Genomic DNA, 27,794 nt, shown 5'->3' with positions numbered 1-27,794 from the left:
CTGTCACTCCTGGGTGGTTTCCATGCACAGTAAATTTGGGATCAGTTTTCTCAGTGTAGTCATTTTGTGGTCTGGTACTTTAAATGCATTCTGATATTCCGCTGAGATTTGTTGGAGTGGGAGGGGGCAGTGGCGTCTAACTGCATAATACATATGGTCAATGTAAGTTTAAAATACGGGCTTTCACCTTGCTCACTTCATTGGCCGCAGATGGCAAGCTTAAAACCATCTCTTTCAGGGAGTTCCTCAATTTTTCCTCTTTCCAGTTCATAGACCCTTTCCCTCAGGCTTTGGGTATATGAATCAGTTTTTCTTAATTGTCTGAATTATTGCCACTCCGACCCTATGGTGACTGCTTTCTGCTTATCCCTTCGTCCACAATGTGGTAGGGAAGTGACCCTCTCTGGGCCTCCAGATTTGGAGCCAGCCGAATTTGAGTCTGGCCCTGATACTTATTAGTTTTGTGACCTCCTGCTAGTCATTTCCAGCCTCAGTTTCCTCAAGTATAAAATGAAAAGGAAAAAAAATCTCTAAGAGGATAAAAATGAGACTACTCTGTTTAAGAAACTGTAGCTCCCCTTTTTCTCATGTTCTTTGCTTCCAGATCAAAACTTCTGTCCCAGCAGTCACCCTTATTAACAAGGCAGAGAGTCCACCCGCCATCTCCCAGGGGCTTTATTTAGTGTGCCAAGCTCAGGCACTACCTCTAGTCACACCTCTGTGTGCCCCTGGTACTTGAGAGAAGGCTCTTCTCACAGCCCTTCTCTCTTTAGCTCCCCCTCCATTTCTTCTGCTTCTTCAAAGGGCCTCTCAATCTCTTGTCCGTTCTCCTCAGTCCTCTCCAACCCTGGCACCATGTGGCATATCTGACCTGGTCCAGATGTCTCTCGTCGCTAGAAGAGGTGTTCGTGTTCTGACAGCCACCATCTGGATCCAGAGATGCTCTTAACACTGACATCTCTCATAACTATGAAAACATCTTACACCTTCCATTCCCACATTCTCACTCCCGTTTGAGGCCACAGGCACTTTCCAGGGTAGGAATTTTGTTTTATTTTATTTTTTTCTGCCTAGCAGTCTTCTTGTTAGCGTTCCCCCTTTCCCCATCGGCTCTACCCTGTTTCCCACCCTACTGCGATGATTCACAGGGGTTCTCATCCAAGACAGTGACCCATATCATGTTCCTCCATTTCTCTGATTAGAAGAAATTAGCGCCTCAGGGCTCTGCATTTTATTCTATTCATGTCTCTCAGGTGTGAACATTCATATCAGTTTCACAGCATCCTCCATCTGGAGTACTCATAATACCCTTGGAAATACCTGAAAGAAACCAGTGGAGGAACATGGCACATTTTCTGGAACACTGATTTTATCTGAAGATTCAGGAAATAGGGGAATATAGAAGAAAGAAGTAACACAATGTAATAAGAAAATAATTTAGATAGCATTTTAATTTAAGTATACCTGATTATATGTTGATTTATATATCATTCAAGATCCCAGCAGGAAATAAATGGCATGATAAATGGTGAAGATGAGCAGAGTCTAATAAAGGACCATTTACAGATGAATGGGTAGAATGAAGGGGAACCAACAAGGAGCGGTGAAGCACCCTAACAGCAGGGGTCCATTCTCACCCCTGGATCACAGGGAGCCTGAGATAATCTGCAACCCTAAGAAAGAACCCCCAACTGGAGCTGGGACATTTGGTAGCAAGGATGCACTGAAGATGTAGCCCAGCAGGCAGATAGCCAAGTAAATAAGTAACCTGACCTCTCTATCCCTCTGCCCTCTGACATATCATTACCCTTTGGCTGAATCCGACTATAAGCCAGAGGGCAAGGGCAGCCTATTAGTGCCATCCGTAGAGGCTCGCTAGGGGGGCCCAGAGCAAGGGGGAGGAGGGTAGCAAGTGAATCTGGAGGAGCAAACAGAATAGACAGCCCAGAGCAGAAAGCAACAGTTGTAACAATTTTGAAGCTTAAAGAATGAAACTTGAAATAAAATTTGAGCTTGAGAAAAGCCCACTTCGGCTCATCACTACGTTCAGAAAGAAAATTTAAGGTCTGCTGCTTACTGGAGACCTGAAAAAGAGTTGAAGATGAAGGCTTAACATAAACTGTTTTTTAGTGGTTACACAAATTGAATGTAGTAGCAACAGCTTCATACTAATCACAGACCTGTCAGAGAATTTTAGGCCTTTCAGTGCGTCACAGTTACATGCAAAGTGCCCACTGGTCTGCCTCACCATGTTTCCTATGTCCATCATCATCTATAAAGCTATGACCAGAGGAGAAAGCTCCCAGGTGTTCTAGAGTCTATTCTAGAGAGTTGTTACATCACTTCAAAAGGGGTTCTGTGTCCAATTCATTTGGAAAACATTAACTGTTACATTTCTGGTTTGAAGATCCATAAAGCAGATCAGAATTCTAAAGGTTCTAAGAACTTCCAGTGTGGTCAAAATACTGTTTTAGGTTTTGGAGCCAGATTACCTGGGTTTCAACTTAATCTCTAATTCATTCCCTGTGTGGTCTTAATATCATGAAGTTAAGTTTCTCCACACGTGAAGCAGAGACACTTAATGTACTTACCTCATAGAATCATGATGATAATTAAATAAGAAAACTTTTCAAGTGTATCTTGATATAGTAAGTACTCAAATATGGCAGCTGGTAGCAGTACTAGTAATGTTAGTATTTTCATGATTATTACTACCTGTTTAATTTTTTTCCCAAAGGAACCTGAGCAAATCGAGCTCATACTCTAGTATGTGTTAAGATCATATGGGGTTAGTATACCGTGCTGAGACATGATACGTAGGAAATCCCAACCCAGATTTTCTCTCCATGGAAGGCAGTGGGTTTCCAGAGCAGACCTTCCCCAGCCTTTATCACCTGAGAGTCTTGTTAAAAGGCAGATTCTGATTTAGTTAGTTGGAATGCAGCCCAAACTTCTGCATTTCTCACAAATACCCAGGCAGTGCTTATGCTGTTGGTCCCTGGACCCTGCTTTAAGTGGCAAGGTCTGAGATATGCTTGCTCCACTTGAGATGAGAGAAAAGAACAATTTTTTTTATTACTCTTGTTCCTACAAAACTGAACCTCTAGCTCTGGGAACTGGTGTCAGAGGAGAGTATTTGAGGTATGGATTAAATCCAAGAGAGTAAGCCGCTAGAGCAATTTCATGAAGGAGTAGGATTCCAGGAGGTAGGAGAGAGAGGCTCACAAAAAGGAGAGCAGGAGATACCCCAAAGACTAACTTGTATGTATCCAAAGTATCCCTTTGCCTAGACTAGGTTTCAACTGAAGGAAGAACCCGCACACGGCCACGACATTCACCACACAGAACCCAAATACCACCCTTCCCTACGCACACTTTGATCACAATAGTTTTTAAATAGTATCCATCTTGCAAAAGTTTCAAAAGCTGTAAAAATCATGCATTCTCTGCGTTATGCTGAAAATCACACTAAAGATATAATGGATGGGTTTCACAGAAACTGAGATCATTCTCTTCAAAAGACAAAATCTATTAGCATTTTTCTTACCTCACATCATGATGGCCTTTCCACAAACAAACGGAAAGGGTTGGTCTCCATGAGCATGTGGGCAGGAATATTAACCCAGACTGCTCTGCAGAGTTTTTAATAAGAGTTAGAAAAAGAAGCTAAGGGCAGGGTCATTTTTGTCTGCTCAACCAAGAAACAAAAGAAAGTTCATTATTTCAGAACCAAGCACTCAGGCTGTGCTCTTTAAAACCTGTGCTTTGCTCTTGTAAACCTGGAATCAGTAACATTCCCAAAGTGCTCCACTAGCTACCTGAGTTAGCCTGTGCCTCTGCTCTAAATGTGCCAAGTTGTCTGATGTCTCTTCCTTCAGAGCCTTCTAAGGCTTTTATCTTGTCATTTCTGGAAACCTGCAGAATGTCCTTCACACGTGCTCGCTGCCAAACAACATACTCTCCTCACTCTCTTCAGGACCTGGAGAGGCTGTGACACGTGGTGACAAGGAGTGCTGTCTAGGATTGGACAGCGCAGAGTCTGAGGGCTCCCTCCCCAGTTATATGACTTTGAGTGTGTTACTCTACCTCAATGAGTCTTAATTCCCTCATCTGTAAAGTGACAATAATAAATATGGCCCCATCTTTGTGTTTCTCTAAGTATGACAAGTTTGCTAGTCAAACAGTATTCACTGCCCGAGGACAAAGCCACTCATTCATCGAGTCAAAAATACATTGACTGAAATCTCACTGTAACGAGGTGATGTAGGAGAAACAGGACTCTCAGTGGAAGCTTCCCAGTGATATTTATGAGGATTTTTATTAGCTTTTACGTATAGCTCCTGACCATTGCTCCACAATCTAATTTATGTTAAGCATGTTTTGTCTTATCTAAGTGGTAGTTGTTTTTAATGATAAGAACCATACCCTTACGGCTTTTGTAATCTCTACCCATCATATCTAAATAGATTAGTTGCTTGACAAATGCTTTTAAACTCCAAAATGGAGTCAAAATAAGAGGTAAGAATAGAGGGAACAAAAGTATTTACTAAGTGACTACTCTTAATTCTCTTCCAAATTACCTCATTTTTGTTTATTCTCACAACATGTTGGTGGAAAAGATATAATCAAAAAACCCTTCCATTCATTCTTTCTTTCATTCCTTCTTCCCTCCCTCCCTATTTTCCTTCCTCTCTTTCTTTCCTGCTTTTCTCCCTCCCCCTCTCTTTCTCTTCTTTTTTCATCAAAGAGAACTCTGGGACTAAGAGAAGCAAATGAACAGGTACATGCAGGTATCTAAAACTGCAAAGCCCGTGCTCTGTTTATCTCCTCATATTGCATACTGAATAAAGACCCAATTATGTAATTTCTGTGAAAGATGTAATGGCACTGAAGGGGAAGTCATTTCTGCTCATCTCTAAGTGAACTAAACTACCAGGCTCTTGGTGGTCAGTTTCCTCTAGTAGGAAGTATCTGGGAACCCAAAGGAATTCCCTGGATGATCTATATGCAGAGAAGATGCAGTCACCACACACACACACACACACACACACACACACACACACACACACACACACGTCCTGCATAAAGACCGAGTCTAGAATAGTAATCACAATGGCACAGTTCAACAGAGAAATGTTTTGAAAGGAAGTGAATTTAGTCCAGAGCATGTGCTAATTCCCCCTGGAGTGTGACTGACCAATAACTGTACTTGACTTGGAAAGACCAGAGGGGCTCAACCTTCAGCCCTACAAGAGCCTTAACATGTATCTTCTTGACAGAGTGACACAGCCAATTAACTTTCCACTCTGTTCCATGGAATGTGATTGTACAACCTACAATGAAAGGAAGGAAACTAGTTTTTAATTATCTCCTTTATGTAGGGTAAGATATGTCACTTTCATTGTTTTAGTTAATCCTCACAACCATGTTATTAAAATAAGTCCTAGTATTTCCATTTCACACATAAAATACAGACTCAGAGATACTGTGATGTGCCCAAAGTTTAACAAGTCACACAGCAAATATTCAAATCCAAATCCCTTGAGCTAACAGCCCTTATTTTTTTTTTTTCACTATATCACTGAATCAAACATGAGATACGGTCTTTCACACGGAAGCGAGCTGCTTTTGGTTTGCCATTTTAAGCCATGTGCCCCCTGGTTTGAAAACAGGTGACCTCGAGCCATATACCCCCACACACCTAATTCTCCCTTTAGGTAACCAAAAGCTCACTAATGCCGAAGAAGTTTAGAGAATAATCTGAGTGTTGGGAGAAGTTTACTCTAGACTAGAGTTTCCCAAAAGTGTACTGTTCATAAATAGTCTTCATGATATTTAACCATATCCTCATTCCAACTCTGCCATTTTTTCTTTATTTTTGTTTCTTTAGATTAATTTATTGTAACTCAAATTAATATATTTCCAAAGAAAACTTTATATTCCCACCACAAATGGAATATCAGCATCAAGTGATTAATTTCATGTTAATTAAAATCAGGGTACTCCTTAATATTGTCATGTGTGCCATCAAAAAAAGGCTTACCACACTTTAGAAAATACTGCTTTAGGCAAATCTGACCCACTTCAGGAATAAATCACAACCTGAACTCATTTGCATCTCACTTCAATGGAATTATTCAGCAGGCATATTTCAGTAATATAGAATGTAGTATAGAATAAATTCAATCCTGGTTTCCTTGGTTAAGATGAAGAGCTGTCTTCTTTTTCCTCTGTCTATCTCTGTCTCTCTCACAATGGCTTTATTGACGTGTAGTTCACTTCAATGGAATTATTCAGCAGGCATATTTCAGTATTATAGAATGTGCTGTTTTTAAATTCAATCCTGGTTTCCTTGGTTAAGATGAAGAGCTGTCTTCTTTTTCCTCTATCTCTGTCTCTCTCACAATGGCTTTATTGAGGTGTAGTTCACATACCACAAAACTGACCCATTTCAAGAGTATAACTCAATGGTATATGTTTGTTTGCAATCCTCTCAGGAGCTTCCAAGGTATTATCTGAAACTGGCCCCCCAAAACGGAAGGCAGGAAGAAACTAAAGAAAGGCAGGCCACTCCAGATTAGTAACAGTTTTAATAAGCAAAGGCAACTTACATGCAAGACTTATTTTGGGCTACAGCAAGACGAATGGATCCCTGCACCCTCTCCAAATCTTAAAAGTTTATAAAGAAGCCCTAAGTGGACTCAGTTACATATACCATGTAGGTGTTTTTAACATGATGTCACCATCTCAAGGCAATGTCTTTGGAGCAGCATCTGGAAGCAGGAAAGGCAAGCAGAACCCACATTCCAAAGGTAGGGGTGGGGGTGGGGGGAGAGCCTCTGAGTGCCCAGATCCAGCTCATGGGACAATCAGCAGTCATGTCTTTCTGATGACATTTCCCAACAGTATATTCACACAGTTATGCAGTCATCACCACAATCCATCTTATAACATCTTCAAAGGAAACCCCATATCCTTTATTAGTCATTCCTATTCTCCCCTATACCCCAGCCCTAAGCAACCACTAATCAATCTACTTTCTGACTATATGGGTTTGCTGATTTTAGGTATTCCACATAAATGGAATCATGCAATATGTGACCTTTTGTGTCTGGTTTCTTATATTTAATATAATGTTTTCAAAACTAGCCCATGTTGTAGAATATGTTGCTATTTTATTACTTCTTATTGCTGAATACTATTCCATTACATGGAAACACCACGGTTTGTTTATCCGTTCATCAGTTGGTGAACATTTGGATAGTTTTCACTTTTTGGCTATCATGAATGATGCCATCGATATTTATGTACAAATTTTTATGTGGATGTATGTTTTCATTTTTTTGCATTCTATGCCCAGGAGTAGAATTGATGAGATGATAAAGGGTCTGAGCAGTGCTTGGGGTTATGTTTTCAATTACCTTTTTGACCTCAATTAAATCACTTAAACATAATGATATTCTGCCTTAATTCACTCATTGTAAAACTAGACAAATAAATGCAGCTGTATTTACCACAGAGGGGTCTCCCAGGACAGAAATGATCTAATGGTAAGTGGACAGAGGCTGAAGAATCTGGGTTCTGCCACTAACTCGCTAAATGTCCATGAGCAAAGCACTTTACCTACTAGCCTCCATTGTCCTTATATGGAAAATGAAAGAATTAGACTTGTTTTTGTCTAACATTCTCTTTACTTTAATTGTATTAACATATGCAAAAACATTTTGACAAGTTAAAGGCAGTTTTAATGTATTTGTATATATAATATTTCATCAATATATATTTATTCATATATATATTTCATACACACACACACACACACACACACACACACACACACACATATACCTCTTTACTGAGGAATGGCCATGTCCTATGGTGAAATAACATCAAGCATTCAGTCTTTAGGAAAAGTATGCCCAAAATAGGCCATTTCCTCAAAAACAAGACATATTCTCATGCAATTCTCAGGTGCTTATGGCAACTCTCAAAGATGTATTTCTTTTTCTTTATGTAATTCTATTTTCTTAAGCAAAGAAAATATTATAAGGGAAACCCTGGTGTTCTCCCTGTGCAATATATTTGTAGCACATCCCTGTTAACCATAAATTGTTTTGGAAAGGAACATTGAGTTATGTCCTCTCAGGGAGCTGGAGTCACAGTGAAGTTATTCCACAGAGAACTGAATTGGAGGCTTGGAAAAAAAAAATGAGCACATAAAATTTTAAAAGTTACAGTTAACTCTGAGATAAGAACAAAGGATATACTTTTAGCAAAACATATCAGGGTGATTGGGTTTGGGAATCTTCAGGTACTGTAGGTTTTTATATGTTGCCAGTACACACAGGAAATACGACAGAGATTATCTATCTATCTATCTATCTATCTATCTATCTATCTATCTATCTATCCGTATATAGCACTACCCCTCAATTTGAAACAACAGTGTATTATTGTCTCTCATGGTTCTGTGGGTTGACTGGACTCCGTTGGGTGGTCCCAACTGGTGTCCTCCGTGAGGTTGCACTCAGACAGCTGGGGTTGGAGTCATCAGAATATCAGACATCCAAGATGGCTTGAGAAGTGGCCACCTAGTCTCTGTTTTTATAGTTTAATTCAGGATAATTTGTTTCAGATTCATTTGGCATTTAAAAATTTATAAATTTTTGTACACCAGTACTTTCACATGATTCATCTTTAGGACAGGACTGTTAAATAGATTACGGATGAGAAAACAGAGATTCAAATATGATAACATGCCTGAAAAAACATAGCTATGAGTATTTTTAAAATCCCAGAAATTGTCCTAATCCTGATCCAGTATTCTTTTCATTACAGCATATTACTTCTTGAATTCTAAGGGATCATGGTCCATTACTGAAAACTTTGATAAAAATGCTTTCCCTTTTTGTACCAGGACTTCCTTCCCAGTAATGTGAAACAACTGACCTTCACACAGCCCTCTATGATCTAGATTAAGATTAAATTAAATCTGTCTTCTACCTGAGAGTTCGAATACTTGAAAACTCAGTTATCTCCTAAGATACCATCTTCTCCCAGTTCTCAATCATATGCATTTTTTTTTCTCTCAGTGGCCTGTAAGTATTAGTCAGTGTTTTTAAGAGGTATATTTAGTTATTTTGTCCTGAAATCAAACATTAGGTTTTTGGATCAAAGGCATAGTATTATTATGTTACAGCAACAAATGTGTTGGTTCCCCATGCCCCATTATCTCTCTTCAAGGTGATACAGTGGGACCAAGATGTAACCCTGCATGCACAAGTAATTTTTTTCTTTGGCACTACAGAGAAGAATCCCAAAATTATGAATCTGGGAGCTCATAGAAGAACTACCACTAAGCTACCACTCTCCTACCAGAAAGACTGAGATAAATCTTTGCTCCCTACTGTTTTATAATCCGTTTAATTATAAACAGATGGCCCCAGGGATTTTTATCCCCTTTTGAAATATAAAAACAATACTCCTGAAGATAAATCTCTATCTATGGAGATCTCTGTTCAATCACTGTGTCACATTCCGTGTTTGTCCTTTTTACTTAGTGTTCTTTGCTTAGAAGTCCATATTTGTTATGTTAGTCACCGTACAGTATATCCTTAGTTTTTGACGTAGTGTTCCATGATTCATTATTTGCATATAACACCCAGGGCCCCATGCAATACGTGCCCTCCTTAATACCCATCACCGGCCTATCCCAATCCCCCACCCGCTTCCCCTCTGAAACCCTCAGTTTGTTTCCCAGAGTCCATAGTCTCTCATGGTTCATTCCCCCTTCTGTTTACCTCCCCTTCATTCTTCCCTACCTTCTCCTACCAATCTTCCTATTTCTTATGTTCCGTAAATGAGTGAAACCATATGATAATTGTCTTTCTCTGCTTGACTTATTTCACTTAGCATAAGTGAAACCCAATATGTTCTAAAATAAACCATCTACCTTCCCTTCCTAAACCATTCATCCTCAACTTTAAACACGTATATATTGGAAATACAGAGTCAAGGAAGTAAGGAGACCGATAATCACCTTTGCCTTCTCCATTTTATGGTTATATCCTTACTTCCTTTAAACAAACATGTACTGGGTACCTTCTGTGTGCTAGGCACTAAGGATCCAGAAGTGACCAAAGCTATCAAATTCCCTGCTCACAGGGAGTTTATATTAAAATAGAAAGAGATAATAGGCAGAGAAGCAATGATAACCTAGTATCACAGATGGAAATAAATGTTTTGAAGACAAAAGAGATGTAGGTATTTCTATTAACTATATCACCAGGCTTGGTTGTATTGGGAAACATCAGCTTCGACTTCTGACACAGGTTTGAATGCCTAAAACTGAACAGCTGCATCATACAGGAAAATGATAGACCATTTCAACCTAACAGCATTCCTTAAAAATATGGTTCTTGCCCCAAATATAAACAAGACCCAAATGTGTATGTTTTGAGGCATCCAAAAACAGCTACTGCCCCCTTCCATCCCATTCTACTGCACATCTCAAGAGAAGGGTGGCCCCCTGCCCGCTTGAGTGTCAAGGTGACATCGGAGGCTGAAGAGAAGGAAAGACAGTGAGAACAGAGTAGTTTGGCGCTTAGAGTTTTTCATGCGGTTCCTTTAGAGAAATAAGAATTACCACCTGCTTCACAATGCACAGAAAGAAGTTCACCATGTTCAAGTCAAAGAAACTCTCACCTCACTTAAGCGAGGTTTGACCACATGTTTCCACTACACAACGACCTTGGCTGGGGCAATTCATAATAGTGTGCCCCCATCCTGTGCTCCCTCCTCTTAATATATAAACGAAAAACTTACAGAACTCTCCAAGAATCATGTAAAAACCATTCAAACAGTGAGATAGATAATAAACATGGTAGACAGTGGATTAAGCCTATGGATAACTGGCAGTACTATAGGGAAATCTAGAAAATGGGACAGAAGCAATAATCCACAGTAAAATGGAAACAGAAATGCTAGAAGTAAAGAATGAGTGTTAAAACCACAACTGAAGGTTTATTCAGTATCGGATAAAATTCACCAACATCTAAAGCTACTCTTAAAATAGTTAGATTTCAAGCATAAAGACAAAAAAGTGAACATTTTTAGCTATTTATGAACATAGACCCTGAATATTAAAATTCTTCCTCAGCATTCTGACCCTAAGTCTGTGCTATTCATTTACAACCCCAGGAAGAACCATTTGGTTTTGAAGTGATCCAGGCAGGGGTGCATGTGCAGGATATTTGGGAGTGGAAGAACGGGGAGAAGCAGGGGACAGTTAATACATTGTATTAATACAGCAGAAGAGTTCTATTTAGGAGGGAAATTGCTTCCAGAGGAACATGGCATGAACTAAAGTTGGGAAGGCCGAGAATCCTCAGTATTAGTTCTCTTTCCCCCTATTTTCCACACAATCAACAACCTCTCTGAAACACAACAAAAAGGAGGGAAAAAAGATGGCTGGAGAAATAAAGGAGAATCATAAGAAAATACTTGTAAAAAAGACAAAGCTGAATTTTAACGGGAGAATGTGGAGCTTTTTTCTAAATTTCTCTTCACTTCTCAATGACAGATCTTCAGAAGCTGGTGTTCTCCGTTTCTCTCCTGTTGCTTTTCACAAGCTAAATCCTAGACACAGCCCTCCAGATGACATGGCAGAAATGGATATTATCTGTAATATTCAGATAAATACTGCTTCTAGAATAGGGAGATGCAATGCTGACCACAATTAAGTCTTATCAGTGTTTGGAAAGAAAATTAGTGCCTCAGGTGGATAACAGCCTCACCCTCTGTCATATCTCCTCAACAAAAATAACCCCCCGCCCATATACTTGTGTTTGTAGCCTTTTTCAAATCCTTCATGCTTGGATCTATTTTCTGGATTGAGTTTTTGTTTTATTTTGTTTTGTTTTGTTTTGTCCTAGAATCTGAACATCAATAGTTTCTGACATTTCCCTTAAAACACTGATGCGTCTTAGAGTCTAAGCTCCTTTGCTGCCTCTTGAATCTGATCTGCACTGTGAGAACTGCACATGAGATAAGGGGAAGCTTTGGTCAGAAATTCTCCCAGAGCCCAGATGTGTAATTTCTGTAAACAGTATCAATTGATACACTTAAATGACATTAAGTAGAAAGAAAATAAAGTCAGTTGATAATTTTAAAAAATTTTTGACACTGACAATATGTGGTCAAGACCTGAGCTTTCTTATAAAAATTATTATTTTCTTTAAGAATAATATATCATGAGCTTTCTGCAACTGAGATTTCTGGTCTGGGGAAATTGGCAGAAGACAATTTTTTCAAAGATATACTCACCCATATAAAGTTGTATCTTAACTGGAATGCAGGGAGAGAACAGCGTGCAGATACAGCATTGCAAAAGAAATTTCTTTCAGAGAGATCAAAATGTTTCTGTGAAGCTGCTACAACTTCCCCTCTAAGGACACAGTTGCTTAGTCTTCAATGCCAAAGCGCCCACATAAACAAAGCATATAATAGAGGAGATGGGGGAATGCAAAATAAACAAACATGTTAAGGAAGGATTGGCAGAAAAAGCAAAGTTTGCAGAACAAAATCATAAGGAATATTTCCCCTTCCATTTTCCACTAGATTTGATTTCTCAAAGATTTCAGACGTCTCCTCTCATTTGGAGAATTCAACTTTCTTATTTAGAAGCCGTTTTATTGTAGTGAACTTGTTAGGAGTCCAGAGTCAGCAATCACCAGTGTTTATCCACAGTGGAGACCAAGCAGGAAACCTACACTTCCAGCCTCCCACGTCCTCCCACACACACAATAATGAGGTACCCCTACCCCCTCCCTGCTCAGGTGGAGTCAGAAGAGGCCAGTGGAAAGACAAGACTTTCATAATCACCCAGTAGTAATGAGACTACCACCAGTGCACTGTCAGTAGACACCGTACCGAGTATTGGAACTCCCAGCCTGTCAAGCAGTAATAAGACTCCTATCCAAATGTCAACGAAGACTAAGGAACCTGGGTTTCTCTGGCCACCCAGCAATAAAGAGGCATCACTCTCTCTTCTGCTGAAGTGGTGTCAGAGATCTTCAGCTAAAAGAAAAGGTTTAAATAGGATCTAGACTTATAACATAATACAAAAAGCTACAGTTTAAAAAAAAAAAAAAAGATTCGTCCTACTGAGAATCAGAAGGATTTCAAACAAAATGAAGACAGTAGGTGCCAATATCAAGATGGCAGGGTTGTTAGGATTATAAGTGTGCTCCCTACCAGGTGGCATGTTATAATGTTATCATGTAAGAAGTCCTGGACATACAAACTTGTAAATTTGTTGTGAGAGGTCATTGAGAGCACATGACCACCAGCTGATCTTTGAATTAGCCCTGGACATCAGAGGCTCTGCCCTCCCCTGTCCTTGGAATGTGCATTTTGCTTGCCAGCTTTTTTTTTTTTTTTTTTTTAATTCTGCTTGCATTTCTCACTCTCAGAAGCTGCCCCAAGGACAGTCTTGAGATGGGGAGGTGGTGTTGAGACTATCTGGGCTCGTGATTAAACCCAATTAAGGCCTCTATATAAAGCTTTAAGGTTTGACCAGTGAGTGCAGAGATCTACTTGTCTTGGGGCTATCTAAAACAAGCTTCATAGTTCCCTTGGTTTTTAAACCTACCACCTACCTCATCTGGAGTGTCCTGCCTCTTTCTTTGTCCCTCCCTGCCCTGTGCTTATAAGGGCCAGTTTCAGATTATATCCAGCAAACTCCCAGGAGGTTTCCAAACCAACAAATACATACAAACAAGCAAGTACAAAAGCAATCACATGACATCCTCATTCTCTGTCATTGTAGACAATGACAAGCACCTATTGTGAAAGTTTTACTCCAAAGTAAAGGTGACAATATTTTGACATCAGGGCCAGCTAAACTTGCAAATCAGAGCAGATGCCAGAATTTTCTGTTAAGTGGGGAGACACAAGACCAAATGAGTCCTAGATTCATTTTGCAGTGCCACCCAAAAAGCGACTGAGCTCCCCAGATTCCGGCAAGAGCAGAGGAACCTGTACAATATTTCTAACAACTCACATGTTTGGTCATTACTCATTTCACCAATGCAAAAATTATTTCTAACCTCTCATATGCTAATTAACAAATTGCCTAGTGCAGTGATTCTCAAATTAAATGCTCACAGAATCCACTGAGAGTCATGTTAAAATGCAGACTGTGATTCATTATGTCTGGGTTGAAGGCTTGAGATTCTCCACTCTAACAAGCTCATAGGTAGTGCCTGTTACTGGTCTCTGAACTACACTAAATAGCACGAGGCTAGTGCAGATTTAGATGGTGATAATTGAAGTGCCGGTTTGAGGCTCCTCTGAAATGTGGACTCCAGATTAGGATCTTTCAAATGCTAGGGAACTGCCTTTGGCATGTGGACTTGAATGAGATATATCAAGTGTTAAGCAATTGCTTTGGTGCCAAGTTAATTTTCTCACCCACGTATGTACCACACAGCTTATACTGATGCATTTTAAAGCAAAGTACAGACAATATAATGGCCCATTCAAATACAATGGGCACAAGCAAACTGTCCATTTGGGAGAGAGAGGGAGAGAGACCGAGACAGAGACAAAGAGGGAGAGGATAGAGGAATNNCCGCTACTCTGTGTAAAATTTTGTGCAAGCCGTGCCCTCCTGGCTCCACTTTCTCATAGCAACCAGAGAATTTCCAATACAGGGCACAGTAATTATGCATCTGTCTCCTAGCTCAATTCCCTCAGATATGTCACATATAAGCATTAAGCTGTTTTTTTTTTTTCCAGTGGGGAAAGATAGGCTCACTGGATGACATCTTATAATGAGCTTTATTTATTAATAGGTTTGCACCTAAAAGCAACGTTCCTAGTCACTGCTATTGGAACCATATATGAATTGCTGTTGTTAGCATCCATCAACATTAAATACAATAGGCTCCCTTGATATCAATATGTATTGTCTATACCACTGCCATCTAATCAAATTAGATGAGTTCTTATCCCAGCCAAGTGAAAATTAATATGTATACTTGTATAATATAATCTCATAAAATATTATTGCTTTGGTTAGTAACAAAATATGCTAAGACATATTTTCTGCCATTAAGTGTATGAAGATATATCCACAGATATCTATTGATAGTTATGTTGTGTACTGATATTATCCAGAATGCAGCTAAAAGTCTGTATTTTACTAATGGCCTCAGATTAGTAATTTTCAACATAATTCAAGGCTTTGACTCTGCTTCCAAAAAATTCAGAAGCTTTGCATTTGGAATTTTTGGTTACTTCATTTTCATCTCTGATTTAACCAGCTCGCTTATGATTGAGACCATTACTTAGATTAAATTCTAAATTTAAAAAAATTTTAAACTCATGTTTGGAAAACTCATCTCATGTTTGCCAAGCACTTATATTAAAAACTGGGATATAAAGATTAATAAGATAAGGACATGAACCCTTGAGAATGCATTATCTGGAAAGGGAGACAGATAGAAACAAATGAGGGTTGATCACTGTAATGGGGTAAAGTAAGTGTTGTTATGAAGTAGAACCAAGTGATGTGTAAAGAATAATGTAGGGTAGGGGTGCTTGAGTGGTGCAATCGGTTGAGCATCTGACTCTTGGTTGTGGCTCAGATCAGGATCTCAGGGTCGTAAGATCAAGCCCCGAGTGGGCCTCCCCACTCAGCACGAGTCTGCTTAAGACTCTCTCTCCCTCTCCTGCTGCCTCAACCCACCACATTCTCTCTCTCTCTAAAATAAATAAGTAAATCTTTTTTAAAAAGAAGAAGAAAACAAGGGAAGGAATAACCAAAGGTCTGCATAGATCAGGAAAAACTTCAGAGATAGTTCTATTTGCTAAGCCTTGACAGAAAAGCAAGGGGAACACAGAAAGTAGAGAGGAAGAAGAACAACCTTACAGAAAGAAAACCCATGAAAAAGAAAGGCACACGATTATAAATGGCACCATGTATTGAGAAATTGTCAAGATGTGGTGAATGGGAGAATTGAAGCTCGAAAGTCAAATGCTGCCATAACATAAGGAACCTAGCGTGCCAAGTTTAGGCACCTGGACTTTATTCCGAAGGCAGCATTTATCTGAAGAACGTTCTAAAGAAAGAAAGTGATAGGAAATGTGATTTTGAGGAAGTCAAGTCTGTGGTAATATGTAGACTTACTGAGAGGGAACATAAATGAAGACAAGGAGATGAAGGGCAAAGCAAATGCAATGGCTCAAACAAGACATATGAGGCTGAATCTGTTCAATGACAACGGACACAGATTCTAGGTTACGGACATCTTGACAGATGTCTTGACAAGTGAGTGCCTGGATATGGGGTTGAGGAACAGCCATTCCTTGAACCTGTATCACGTAAGATAGAGTTCTGATTGTTTGACTTAAAGTCTAATGCTTTCAACCTCATCCTTTCTTTAGTTCTCCTTTCTGAACAAGTTCAGTTCCTATAAGGTGTTGGGTTGGCAAGAAAATTAACTTGACAGATGAATCATTCTGGCAGTGACTATTACAGCCCACTTTGCATAACTGCCATGTAAGATACTTGAATTGTCCTAGGACTCAACTTGAGTATATGCCTCTGTATCCTGAAAGAAAAGTTTAGAAGAGGAAATGCAGCTACTCTTAATCCTCTAATGAATCAGGGTTTAAGGTTGTGTTTAGCTGCATGTAATACTACTGTGAATAAACCACAGGATTATTACACACACACACACACATACACACACACACACACACACAGTGCTGCAGTATTACACAATTCTCAAGAATCTCATACACATTGCAGCCTTTAGAATTAGGGTCCAGTGTGCCCCACATGTAGAGGCTGCAATTTAGATGGAGCCCCCCAGGGGTCATGATACGTGTTGGTGCTGAGTGAAGCAGGTAGTCCAGGCTGATATGGCTGCTTGAGTTCCATTTTCCTGCTATGCGATCTCTGGCATGACCTTGCCTCCTGATTGCAAGATGACTGCCTCAACTCCAGAAATCATGTCCTCATCCTTGGCAGGAATAAAACCAAAGGAAAATAGAGAGTCTTCTCTAAAGGCTCTGAGACAACCAGCTCAGGAACATTTGCTTGATCTCATGACTAGAACTGAGTTCATTGCCTTCTACAGCTGCAAATGAGTCCAGGAAAAATAGTGTGAGGTTGCCCAGAGAAAATCAGAATTCTGTTAGTAAAGAACAAGGGACTAAGGTTATTATTTAAGCAGAAAAATCAGTGTCCATTATACCCAATAATCTGAATTCAGACACTGTCTGAAGATACTGAGGATGAGGAGGGACTGAAGAACATAGTACCCCACACACAATCCAGAATGTTCTCCCTGATTTATCATCTATTATCTTACACATTTCATATAGTTTTATTGTCTCTCTTTCCTACTTGAAAATAAGTTTGATGTAGGCAGGACTTTTTCTCTTTGGTTATATCCTGTACTCCCCAATGCTTAGAACTGTGACTGATACAAAGTAAATACTTAGTGTTTGTTACATGAGTAAATGAATATTCAACCCAGTTAGGGAATCAGTGGATCTCAGCTCTCCCTTGCAACAGGGTGAAAAGGGCATAAGGGAAGAACTACATATATGCTACTGAGATGTCTCCATTTACTTTCTGGTGGAATTCTTTAGAACTTTAAAAAGAAACTTTCAGGGGGCACCTGGGTGGCACAGCGGTTGAGCGTCTGCCTTCGGCTCAGGGCGTGATCCGGGCGTTATGGGATCGAGCCCCACATCAGGCTCCCCTGCTATGAGTCTGCTTCTTCCTCTCCCACTCCCCCTGCTTGTGTTCCCTCTCTCGCTGTCTCTATCTCTGTCAAATAAATAAAATCTTTAAAAAAAAAAAAAAAGAAACTTTCAAAAAATTGATCCACAAATTAGTTGCATGGTCTCACAGCTACCACTAACGGGCTCTGTAGTAAGAAAAAAAAGTCAGAAGGTAGAACTAAATACAATACAACTTTTCTCAAAACCCTTGCAGCTTGGAGCAATTCCTTAAGGCAGGACTCCCGTGGAAAATACAGGACTAGAAATTGCCACTAGGAGGAGCAGCTGAGAGATCCTTCTTTTCCAAAGACGCCATTACGAAAAGGAGATGTCCTCCAGCCAGGAAGACATTTTAATTTGGAGGTTTCTGGGGTTCTCTGCCATCCCAACTGATTACTTTCACAGGAGAATATCGTGTCTGATTTTCTACTTTGCATGAGTGAGGAGACTCTAGGAATTGATATCCATTATGTACTTGACTGAAGAGAGAGAATGTCACTGTTGCTCCTCTGACAAAGGGTCAGTGAGGCCAGGGAGGGGGGCCCTCAGAAGGGAAAGAGTTAGAAATATAGGATGAGAATTCCTTGAATAGAAAGATGCAAAACAGAAGCTTGACAGTTTGATAGCACAGGAAGTCCAGACTAGGAATCGTAGGAAAAGTGAACAAACAGTGTGTTAAGCTCCTTCCCTGCAGAGTATGAGGTCTGACATCCTAACGATCTACCAGGTAAAGATGCTGGAAATCAAAATCTTCAGTAATTTGAATGAACGATCTATTAATTACCTCTTGTGATGGGATAGTAATTGCCACTCATCTTGAATTAAACTAACTAACTGCAGAGACATGGGTTATAAGGGTAAAACAATAAAAATTAAATACTTACCTTCTTATTATAGATAAGTCAACTGAAAGGGTTATACAGTTACTGTGGGATTTTACCTGTGTTGATATTTTAGGGATTAAAAAGAATGTATTAAAATAAACTCCGTGCTTGTTAAATTCCATTTAAAATGGCTTTACTGCATAATTTTATTGATCTAATAAGAAATTACCAGATAATATTTTATAAAATCAAGATCTGCACCTTAAATGCACTTAACATTGTTTCAATAAACAAGAGGCATATTTTCTGGTTCTAGGTTCTCAAAAGTTGAAAATAAAAAGTGCAGTTTTATACATAAAAGGATAAAGACATCAACATCATAGATATAAAAATGTGTTTGTAATGCAGATATAATATTAAAGAGATGGCATTTTGCCATCTGAAGAATCCTAGGCTCGGAGAAAACCATGTTCAAATCCCTGAGATGCCATTTCCTTACTGTGTGACCTTGGGTGATGCACTGTGTATTTCTGAAATCCAGCCTCCTAATCTTTGAAATGAAGATCTGAATATCTTTTTCTTAGTGTTAAGTGATTTAGTGCGAAAACTAGGCAAATATGCTCAGCACTCTGCCAGGCAAACAGCCGTTTCGTGCTCATTGTTTGTCAAATATGAAACCAAGTAAGTATTTAAAAAGGTTGAGGCAAGAGAGTAAAACAAAACCATCCTGACCAGCTTTTTCTATTTTAGAATAAGAAACCTATGTATGAGATTTGATGGACCATGAAAAAACCTCCCACCTGGAATTATTTTCCCTCCTGGCCCTGCTTTTCAAATAGAGGCTAAGAAATCTCTCCTGGGTGCAATTACTGGTGAATAAGCCTGAATCCCAGCATAGCAAAAGTAACAGTGTGACCTCTTTCTAGGGATTCTTTTTTTTTTTTTTTTAATTGGTGGTAGATGAGGGGTTTGCTTTTTAATATTTGACCTCTCCTATTATACTCAGCTCGATTTATTATGCGAACATCATAGGCCCCAAGATGCTTATCTTTGGGACCTGTGACAGCCTTAGATAAACTCCAGTATAAATCATGCAAAATGGCTTCTCTGAGTTGCTGTAGATTTAGACCCTCTAAAGAGTTACGTTTCCATCTTATTGATTCACGTGAAAATATTTCAAATAATCACACATGAAAATGTTTCTCCCAAATTCCTTATTGGCTGAGTTGAGTATTCACGCAGCGCAGAGAACAAAAGGTGAACCTCATACATATTGAGAACAAGTTGTTTTCTAGTAATCAGTCAAGGAGGAGAGATTTCTGGATTCACTCAGGAGTGACCCACTCCTAACCAGGTCTAGCACCCTAGATATGGCAACCTTGCTTCATTGGCCTCTCCTACCATCTCTTACCCATGCCACCTCCTGATGAAGTCATAGCTCAGGGAATCTTGATTCCAGCCCTTGAGTGAAAGATTCTACCATGTCACTGCCAAGTTTTGTTTATGCCCCTACTTCTAAAATGATTGACATTTGCTCATAAGATCAGGCATCAGTTGAAATCAGGATAAATACAATTCTGGCCATTGCCTGACTCCTACTAGATGAATTTAGAGATAACAACTTAATACAACCACACTCCAACAACCCCTAAAGAAGAAAAAGGAAATCTCTTAGGATTTTTGAAATTAAATAACACTTTGGGTTTTAGGCAGTCACATCAGGCTCTTTTATGAAGTTTCATTGGTAGGAACCAATGGGGACCATACCTTGTATATTATTTAACACTTGGGCTTTCATCTGAATAAAAGGAGTGATAGCTGGGCAAGCAGCAGACTCTGAGCCTATCAGCTGGTATGTGACAAAGTGACATGAAAGAAGCAGCATTTGGTATTCCAGTTTGCAGTCATGCATAGGGCAGTGGATTGGATGTCTAGGTCATTCAACCTCACACTGAGTCCAGGCATGCTTTGGGAACAAGTCTGTGACTTTGGAATTGCCATCCATTATCACATGGCTGTGCCAGAAGGGCACATGTTCTGAAATTGTTGTCAAGGAACGAGAGATAGGTCTAAGCATCCAGCTCTGTCTCAGTATCTCACTCTTTTGGGTCCAAGGGAAGGGAAGTACTAGAAGAAGAATTTCAAGGGCAGTTGGCCCCTTCAGGCCAGCACTAATAAAAAAGTATTAAATCTCAGTCAGTTGAGATCCCCAGGTACCCATCACACTAGGTCCTATTCTTCCTTTTGGAGGGAGGAGGTGAAATCATTTGTCAAAACTAGGTCCAACATATCTACTGGTCTCCTAAGACCACTACTGAAACAAGATAATCTTCATACCTTTTTTAAGGCTACTGACATTTCCATTAAAAGCTTCTCAGAGAAAAAAGCCAGACTCCCAGAATCCCCCAGAGATATTCAAGGGATGTTGTCCCTACAGATGCTCCCCTATTTCAACTCCAGGATCCCACAAAAACTGGGCCTGAGTTGGGATGGCTTGTATGTGGTCCATTTCCATTATTCCTCCTCCTATACCCACAACCAACATTGCTGCTCAGTAGATCACACCTGTTCTCAAAGCCCTTCTCGAAAAAGGGCTTTTTCCCTTCCTGAGATCCCAGAACAAAATAAAAGTCTAAGCGAACAATTAACTCAACATATCATTGTTTGAGCTGTGGCTCTCTGGACTACTTTGGGAGTTTCCCTGACTCTTTTTAAGAACTGTGACTATAAGAATTAATGCAATTTCTAAAAGGAGCCTCACAAATTTTCTATAAGTGCTCTATGCACTTGTCAGTATCAGTTTCATAGGTACCAAGAGGGATTTGATCACATGCCATCTCAGTCAAGACCCATTTTATTCTCCCTCTGCTGAGGGTCACAGAGGCAGAGAAGTGAAGGTGGAGGCCTTGCACTTAATGTTTGTTGGGTGAGCTGTGCCAAGAAACCAGGTAAAGGGAAACGATACTTATCCTTGGGCAAGGGCCTGAGCACTTTGACTCCCACCAGCTCCAACAACTCACTCTTCCTCACTTCTCATATCCAACTCAGTAGGACTTTTATCCCTATTTCTCAGATGGCTCTCAAGTTCACCCCCCTCCCTTGCCCACTGCCTAATGACCCTTCTAACTAAGAGACTGTCTTACCTCCTATCTGGTTGCTCCTAGCTCTGACTGATGTCCTGCTCTACTGCCCAGTCAGTCCTCCTGAAGCACACTCATCGTATGTCACCTTTCAGTTTTTATACAAACCCTTTAACCTGGCATATGAGGTTTTCTAAATTCTAGCCTTGCCCTTTCAGGTCTATGTTTTGCTCCTGTTCTAGTTCTTATCCAGAGTTATGTACTGCCCCTGTACACAATGTGCCCTTGAGACTCTCTGTGAGTCCCTTTCCTGGAACTGCTGCCTTCTTTCTTCCCTTCTAATGCCCGAATACAGTGCTTGGAGCCAGATCAAACTCTGGCTCAACTGTGAAGCAATCCCTTGATCCTCCATCCTGGGAGTGCTCACTCTCTCTCCTGTGCTCTCTTAGTAAATCAGACCGCATTTCCCTCTAGTCATGAGCGCAGTGTCCTTTATTTTATTGTTCACTAGACTGGGAACTCAGAGAATGTAAAATTGTTATCTAATATAACTTAGGATCTGTCATTGCAGGCATAAGAGCCTGGCACAGAATACAAATATGATAAATATTGAATGGTTCCACCTGCAGGTCTAGCTTTCCCATTTACCACCCGGGTGTTTATTTATGGAGGCCTTACAGTGTGATGGTTAAGAGTTCAGCCTTTGGGAGCCAAACTATCTGGATTTGGATATTGGCTTTGTCCCCTAATATCTGTGTTATTTTGGGCAAATTACTGCATGGGGATAATAATATGGCCCTCACATAGTCAACATGATAATTAAATGAGTTGATAAGAGTAAAACATTTAGAACAGTGCCTGGTACACAATAAACATTCAGTAAAGGTTAGCAAGTTCATTTAGCTAAACTTTCCCTCACGCATGTGATCATTGAAGAAAAAAAACAGGGTGCTAAGTTGTACTGGGGTTTTGTTCAGAATGATTCTGGGAGAGAATGGGTCTGTAGAAGATAAAGCTGGGCAGATTCCTCAGTCCAGGAAGACAGCGGGCCAGAACGAGGGAGTTCACTGAGACAGAAAGGGGCAGGTGGGTCCAGAGTCCCAGATGGGCAGAAAGGTCAGAGTCTATGACAGCAACACCATGAACAGAATACAAAATGCCTAGTCCCAGGGCATATGGGGCTTGCTGTCTGTTCCATGTCTGCTTTCCCTTCTAATAGGCAGTCCTAGAAACTCAAGCAATACAGAGTCAGAAGAAACCAAAGGTCCCACCCGGTCTCAGGCCCATGGGGGAAAAACATAGATCTAAATCATCTCACACTGACATAACCAGACCATATGCAGCCCACATATCCCCTGGGCTAATACTCTCTACATCTCCATACTCTACATCCTGCCATGCCTTTTTCTTGTAACCTTCGCAGTTATAGGTCACCACTGTAGGCAACGTATGAGCTGTGAGGAATGCAATGCCAAGTGACAACTCTTGGACTCTCCCTTCAGTACCTAACTCATTTTCTTCTCATAAAACATTCAAAGCATTTAAAATTATTACTTTATTCCTGAGTCATAATATTGTTGAAGCTTATAAAAATCATTTCAGTGTCAATTCCCCTGGCTCAACTCTCTTAAATTCTTCCTTAGAAGTTGTATGTAATTTAACCAGAAAAAGTTTTTTTTATTTTTTTTTCCCCCAAAACCAACGGGAGTAATTAGAAAATAGATGGAGAGAGGAAAATGAAATAACTGCTAGGTGAATACAGGGTTTCGAGTTGGGAGTTAGAAATTAGGGCAATCATCTAGTCAGCCTGGTTCACTGACTTCTTTGTTATAAAATGACCATTTGACCTGGCCCTTTGCTCCCCAGGCATCCACACCATCAGCCATGGGCTGAGAGGTGCCATATGCAGCCAAATAGAACTATCGGTCTTTTTCACTCTTTCTTTTTTTTTTTTTAATTTTATAGCAATTTTTTTTAATGATTTTTTATTATATTATGTTAGTCACCATACAGTACATCCCCGGTTTTTTTCACTCTTTCTCATTGCCAGCACTGGTCAACCAATCTGGAAAGGGCAAAAGTCATGCTGAAGACAGCTCAGGCATAGCATATCAAACCAAGAATTTTGGCTTTCTTCAGAGTCCATTTCTCCCTCAAGAGAGCTGCTTCAGGTGATGGATGGGAAGTGAGGAAGCTGCAAGTGCAGCTCCCAGCCATGCAGCCTGGTAAAGGGGACCCTGGAGCTGCACCCGAGCTGTTGTTGCAGGAGGCACGGAGGCAGGATATGGATTATAACTTCTCTGGAAATAGAGTCCCTAAATCTCTCATCAAGAGTCTCAGAAAAGGATCATGGCTTAGAAAGGATTAACTCATTGTCCCAGAGATCCAAGAGAGAGCATCACAAAGGATGATGTCCTGATAGAGCATTTTAGTGATTTAAAAGGAAGCTCCAGGATAAACGACTGGTGTCTCTTTTACAAAAGCTGGACACCACTGAACAGGAGGCTATTAAGCCAATAGATGACTTCCAGAAGTCATAGAGAAAGGGACTAACACTGCAGAGGACTTAGTCCAAGAAGGAGAAATCCCCAGTCTTGGTGGTGTATGAAAATAGAATGAGAAAATGGGATGGTTTACCAAAAAAGCCTCACATATTCAGTTGGACAGGTTACCAGAATTGCCCGTACTGGTTGATATGCCTTGTTTATCTGCCCAGGTAACTCAGTTCTTAACGTAGTGAAAAACATTTTTAACCATGGTACAGTGGCATCTCAAACACCAGAACACATACAAGAACTAATAAAGAACCCTGGAGGCATCACAGTACAATGGTGTAAGGTAGATGGTGACTTTGGAGCCCAAGATTATAGGCACCAGTTCCATAAATGTACTTCCAGTCGTTTTGAGGAGGTACATGTAACCCTGACATGGAACTCACAGCATCGCGCATAGACTCCAACGTTGATGATCAGTTCTGGTGCGGGAGATGGCTGATAGGAGTGGAGTGCTTGGAACATCCCCCAAATATGTCATTCCACATTGGTGCCTAATGAGTGGAAAGCTGGCCTTGAGAGGTACTGTCTGAGCAATCAAAGACATAGAACACACCAGAATGATTCCAAATCCAGCTCCAGCACTCCAATTTATTTCTATGGACAGACATTAGCATTCATAGTTGAAATGTCTGTAGAAGGATCGAGGATTGTGCATTAGTACAAATGTTGCCATTTTTTAAATGGAATAATATAATAAGCTGCCCAAAGTTACTTCTGGACAAAGGAGTCAATGGAACTCTCCCATTTGACATTGAAACTGTGACTCTAGGAACCACCAATAAATAACAAAGGTAGAAACTTCACTTCAAAGAACCATTAGCTTGCATAACAGAGAAGTGAATGTTGATTGGTTACTTGATTAATCATGGGGTTTACTTTGGATGCTTGTTTTTCTATCTTGGATGGAAAATGTTAGTATTTTAGATTTTTGGATGACTGGCTTTGGTTTGTGGGGTTTCAACACAGCTGTTGTGAGCCTAGTTCAGTTGTAATTGGTAAAAAAAAAAAAAAAAAAAAAGGTTGGATCCATCTCTCAAGCTATTGGAGATAGCAAGTGTTTACTGGATTCATTTTGGAATATTTTAGCAATAAGATACTTGAATGTTGTGGACAAAACCGTAATGCAGTCGATTTTATTTTTAGCATAATGTTAATTACAGTATCACATCACAATAAAAATCAAATTGGCCATAGAAGTACAAGTACAGAAAGATCTATACCCTTCCACTGTACTTCTTCTTAAAGCTGGTTATTAGAACTGAAAAAATATATTATTTGATTAAATTTCCATCCAAGTCTAGGTAAAACTTAGAATAAAACAATAGGAATAGACCTAATGAAGCCAGAGTTCTGTAATCTACCTTCCTCTTATACTCTTTACCTAAGTATGTTGCATATACTTTCCGTATCCAGATGTTTTGTAAGGAATATTGACTTTTATCTGATGTTCAGTCATCCTAAATCCCAAAACCATTACAATTTTTGCATTTTCAAATTAGTTGACCAAATGTCAAAGCATTTTCCTTCATTGTTTCTTTGCCATTTGATTCAAGATAATCTAAAGGACTTTTAGAGGGTAAAACTACTTATGGAAATAGTATGCACAACAGTGTTAACCATTTCACATGTATGTGTAATATGCACATGTGCATATCAGCCTCAGTGACACACCTGTACTATTTGTAGAACAGGATTTGCAGTCCAGTTTAATGTCAGTTTTGTAAGTGGTGTTTCAGTTAACCAAACAAACATAGGGTAAACATTTGACCTATTTTTTGAGAATTTAAATTCGTGTAAAATATTTGAAGGATTTATTTATTTTATAAATATAGTGGTCTTAACTTGCTATACAAGCTTACAGATTTTTCTTTGCAATGTGTTTGTTTGTTTGTTTTCATTTTAACCAGTTCAAAAATGTGAAAACGGGGCGCCTGGGTGGCTCAGTCGTTAAGCGTCTGCTTTCGGCTCAGGGCGTGATCCCAGAGTCCTGGGATCAAGCCCCGCATCAGGCTCCTCCACTGTGAGCCTGCTTCTTCCTCTCCCACTCCCCCTGCCTGTGTTCCCTCTCTCGCTGGCTGTCTCTCTGTCAAATAAATAAATAAAATCTTTTAAAAAAAAAAGTTTGAAAAGGCAAGTTTGATTTTTTGGTAGGATAATTTATTTGGGAAATCAAATTCTCTGTTAAATAATCATGACCTTTCCCCCTTGCCTTTCTATACAGTAAGAAAGTAGTTCTGTTAGGAAGTGCTGGATGTCACTCTGGCCTCTATCTACTCCTTACTCTCCTTCCCCACCCCCTCCACCTTCTACCAGACACAGGCTGCTTTCAAGTTATGACATCCTCACCTATCCACTCTAAAGGGAGTTACCAGGTATATTTGTGGTGGAGTATTAGAGTTATTGTCCTATGCACTAGCAGTCTGAGTGACACAGGAAAATTTGTCACATAATGCTGAAGAACAGTGATGAGCACTTTGAGAAATATAAAAATGACATGAGTCAAGAACTGTTCCAGCCCTCATTCTGGTTTAAGAGAGAGTGCTAATGTACTTGGAATAGTACTACTAATACATGATAATGTATTTAAAGGCAAGTTAATGTGCTCTCAGCTATCAGTGCATCAAGGATTCAAAATAAAAGTGGTCCAGTGATGACTGCACTGATCAAGGAAAGTTGCTTTGAATGAGTTGAGTGACTCTTAAGGATTGATATGATCCAGCTAAGCAGCAGGGACATAGACAATCGCATGGTGGCCAGCACAGTAGAAAAGGTATACAAACACCAATAATGAACACAGCACATTTTTGGGAAGATGAGTTTGCTTAGAGTGGGTAGTATAAGGTTTAAAGGCCAGGCAGCTCTGGGATTTTGGTTTATTTGTTTTAATTTTTGTTTTTAAAACAGGGTTATGATATAATGAAATAGATACTTTCATAATACTTCTATTATGGACCAGTGAGTGAACATCTGCCCAATGGATGTGGTGCTGTTTGCTGTCAAAGACTTAGAGATCGTTCAGTTCCAGATTGCAAACAAGTGTCTCATCAGCAGAATAGAGCCCACAGACATTTTGTGTGGCCCAAATAGTGATGAACAAATTTGAACCAATGTTTAAAAATTGAAAAATTTCACATGAAAATCTGGATTTCTGGATTCACCTAAAAAATCACATGCGGCACAATCCATTCACATCTCTGCATGCAAATAATGTACCATAGCAGGAGGCTGCCTTCTTTGGATAGTGAATGACTGCTCCAGGTTGGAGCAGTGCACAGCTAGTCTTATTATATACCTGTAGGCTCGATCCATCTGCAACAGAGACTAGGAAATGCAGGTGGAGAAAATGGCCTATTAGGAGTAAGTCAACCGTAGAAGAAAACTTGCGTTAAAGGAAACATAAATTCATTTAAAATGTAGAATAGAAGTTGATGATAGGCCAGCCATCTGAATTATCCATGTGGTAGTTGGAAATATGAAATTGCCCCTCAGGAGTGAAGCCAAAATAGAGAGATATTTGAAAGTAATTACTTTAAAGA

General features: G+C 39.8%; 1 pseudogene; it reads left to right on the top strand.

The window, feature by feature from the left end:
* The window catches only part of LOC103671842, a 123,329-nt pseudogene extending 97,888 nt beyond the window's left edge, over positions 1-25,441 (top strand).
* The last annotated feature ends 2,353 nt before the right edge of the window (positions 25,442-27,794 follow it).

This window comes from Ursus maritimus, unplaced genomic scaffold (genome assembly GCF_017311325.1).
Source record: "Ursus maritimus isolate PB19 unplaced genomic scaffold, ASM1731132v1 scaffold_6, whole genome shotgun sequence".
NCBI classification, from domain to species: Eukaryota; Metazoa; Chordata; class Mammalia; order Carnivora; family Ursidae; genus Ursus; species Ursus maritimus.
Note: the sequence above shows the minus strand (reverse complement) of the source record. Positions and strands in the feature narration are given on the sequence as shown.